This window comes from Podarcis tiliguerta, assembly GCF_965153285.1.
Source record: "Podarcis tiliguerta genome assembly, chromosome: 6".
Classification (NCBI taxonomy): Eukaryota; Metazoa; Chordata; class Lepidosauria; order Squamata; family Lacertidae; genus Podarcis; species Podarcis tiliguerta.
In genome coordinates, this window is record NC_139539.1 from 3,263,534 (window position 1) to 3,267,409 (window position 3,876).

Consider the following 3,876-nt stretch of genomic DNA (forward strand, 5'->3'; position numbering starts at 1 on the left):
TTTTTTTCTTAGCACTATGCAAAAAGCCTAGAATGACATGGGCACCCCCTAGTGGGAAATTCTGTCCTCATTGGCAAATGCTCCCCTAAGAAGATCTGCATGGGAGTTTCAGCGATCACTCTCTGAGCTCTGATTTCAGGCTCATTATTATCCTGCTACCTTTGCAGGTGGCGCTGTGGGTTAAACCACAGAGCCTAGGACTTGCTGATCAGAAGCTCGGCAGTTCAAATCCCTGCAACGACGGGGTGAGCTCCCGTTGCTTGGTCCCTGCTCCTGCCCACCTAGCAGTTCGAAAGTACGTCAAAGTGCAAGTAGATAAATAGGTACCGCTCTGGCGGGAAAGTAAATGGCGTTTCCGTGCGCTGCTCTGGTTCGCCAGAAGCGGCTTAGTCATTCTGGCCACATGACCCAGAAGCTGTATGCCGGCTCCCTCGGCCAGTAAAGCGAGATGAGCCCCGCAACCCCAGAGTCAGTCACAGCTGGACCTAATGGTCAGGGGTCCCTTTACCTTTACCTTTTATTTCCATGCGCTGCTCTGGTTCGCCAGAAGTGGCTTAATCATGCTGGCCACATGACCCAGAAGCTGTACACCGGTTCCCTTGGCCAATAAAGCGAGATGAGTGCCACAACCCCAGAGTCGTCTGCGACTGGACCTAATGGCCAGGGGTCCCTTTACCTTTACCTTTGGAAGACATGATCAGAAGGACAGCCTGTACAGCAAATGGGTTGCACAGGAGGTTTTCAGTGGGAAACTGGAATGGGTCCCTGATCCAGATTGAAGCCCCACTGTTTCCCTTAAGGAAAAAAAGGAGGTAAGGAGATGCTACAAAATTAGATACATGTGTGTAATCAAAATAAAATTGTGCTTTGCTCAGGGGCCCACAACTTCGACGAGAACCAGCCCTCCGTATGAATTTATTTGCCATGACTTGTACACCACCTATCTACAAACTGCAGTCAAGGCATCTTAAGAAAGAGTACAATGCCATGGTGTAAAAAACAAAAATGCGTCAATTATTTGTTTGTTTGCACATTTTTCTATACCGCTCCATGAAATGCTCTCTCTGTTGAAGAAGAGCATAGAATCAGATAATTGTAGAGTTGGAAGGGACCCACAGAGTCATCTAGTCCAACCCCAGGCAAGGCAGGAATCGCAGCCCTGTGTGTGCAAGTGCGCCCCCGCTGTTCAGCAATAAATGAAGGTAAGGGATATAAAAAGGTCCAGTAACAGAGGCCACAGAGGGATGCAGATGGCGCTGTGGGTTAAACCACAGAGCCTAGGACTTGCTGATCAGAAGGTCGGCGGTTTGAATCCCCGCGACAGGGTGAGCTCCCGTTGCTCGGTCCCTGCTCCTGCCAACCTAGCAGTTCGAAAGCACGTCAAAGTGCAAGTAGATAAATAGGTACCACTCCAGCGGGAAGGTAAACGGTGTTTCCGTGCGCTGCTCTGGTTCGCCAGAAGCAGCTTAGTCATGCTGGCCACATGACCCGGAAGCTGTACGCCGGCTCCCTCGGCCAGTAAAGCGAGATGAGCGCCGCAACCCCAGAGTCGGCCACGACTGGACCCAATGGTCAGGAGTCCCTTTATCTTTATCAGAGTACCAACCTGTGGGAATCACTAGAGGGAAGACTGTTGTTGCGTCTGGATTCTACATGCAGGCTTTCCAGAGGCATTGGGCTGGCCACGGTGAGAACAGGATTTGGGGCTAGGTGGGCAACTGGCCTGTTCAAACAGGTAAAAAAGGTAAAGGTAAAGAACCCTTGGATCATTAAGTCCAGTCAAAGGCGACTATGGGGTTGCGGCGCTCATTTCGCTTTCAGGCCATGGGAGCCGGCATTTGTCCACAGACAGCTTTCCGGGTCATGTGGCCAGCAGGACTCAACCACTTCTGGTGCAATGGGACACTGTGATGGAAGCCAAAGCACACAAAAATGCTGTTTCCCTTCCCACTACAGTGGTACCTATTTATCTACTTGCGCTGGTGTGCTTTCGAGCTGCTAGGCTGGCAGGAGCTGGGACAGAGCAACGGGAGCTCACCCCGTCGCGGGGATTCGAACCGCCAACCTTCTGATCGGCAAGCCCAGGAGGCTCAGTAGTTTAGACCACAGTGCCACCCACGTCTTTTGGTTCAAACAGGGTCTGGGTACTGGCAACACTATTGGCTTGTCTTATTTTAAAGATGTAAGCACAAATTGTGGTTCTGTAATGACGATGCTTTAGCTGCGATTCCTGCATTGCAGGGGGTTGAACTAGATGACAGTTCTATGAGTCTATGAACGTACAAATCTGTTCCTTTTAATTTTTTTCAAAAGGCAGATCAGTCAAAAGTACAGACTTATCTAATGCACAGCGTGGTTTTCACCCTCTGGCAGATGGATAACTGACAAAGTACTTTGATTGCACTGAAAGTCACAGAGCGTTCCTTATTTTGAAACACTGAAATGTAATATTTGAACACACACACGCCCCCAAAATGTGGGATGAACGAACGATTGCCAGGAAGACGTGTCAACGTGCAAGCAAATCGGGATGAATGCACAGTCATGCAACCTCCTTGCAAAGCGCCGGGGCTCAAAGAAAGCCCCACACAGACCGGGCAGGATCCAGCCTCCATGTCAGATTTGTGCAAGCTAGTCAGGGTGGCTTTTCAATACACAGACCGTCCCATAGCCTAAGGCAGGATTCTGACCACCAGGCCACTACGACAAGGCCCAGATCAACAGCCATGCAATGTATCCCCCCCCCCCAGCGTAGAGGGGCCTCTTGCCTCCCCACGATCCGGGCGGGAGAGTCGGAGACATTTGTATTCCAAAGTCATCATGCAAAAAGTGTTCAATTATTCATTCTGGCTAATTGCCGCACGGAGCCTGAAATGCACATTAATCGCCTCATCAGCCTGAGAGCCGTTAGATGAGGTCATCCCTTTGACGAGGCTCGGCAAATTGGTTCTCCCCTCACCTGTCCTGATCTTGCAGCAGCTGAGCTTCTACCTCTAACGTTAAATAAGTTGGAGTTCTTGTTATTAAATATACCAAGAAAAAAGCACACCAAGAACTCAGGCCAATAACGAATCATTGTGTTATACATATCCTTAGTTTGAGTTTGTAATCTCTATTTGCGTTTGCAATCCTTGTCAGAATGTATACTTTTGAATGGATTAGTTTTTGCTACAGTTGACTATTGATTTGCGAGTAGGGACCACTCCCACTACTGAAACTTATACTGGCCTGAGTTCTTGGTGTGCTTTTTTCTTGAGCTTCTACTTCTGACACCCATGCAAAAGAACCCAAGGAGGTTTAGGAGAGCAGTCAGTGCTTTTAAGGGAGATTCCCAATGGCAAAGTATCTGCACAATAAAAGGTAAAGGTAAAGGGACCCCTGACCATTAGGTCCAGTCGTGACCGACTTTGGGGTTGCGGCGCTCGTCTCACTTTATTGGCCAAGGGAGCTGGCGTACAGCTTCCAAGTCATGTGGCAACATGACTAAGCCGTTTCTGGCGAACTAGAGCAGTGCACGGAAACGCCGTTTACCTTCCCGCCGGAGCGGTATCTATTTATCTACTTGCACTTTGACGTGCTTTCGAACTGCTAGGTTGGCAGGAGCAGGGACCGAGCAACGGGAGCTCACCCTGTCGTGGGGATTCGAACTGCCGACCTTCTGATCAGCAAGTCCTAGGCTCTGGTTTAACCCACAGCACCACCCACGTCCCTAATTTATGGACCTATAATGTATCTAAAGCCATTTGCACATAACAAATAGGAGCCTACACAACACAAAACACTGTTGCTGTATGTAGGTTTTATTTTATTTGTTAGTTATCTTATATTTTGGAAATGTACATGCGGGGTTTTCCCCCCTTTAAATTTTTTGGGGGC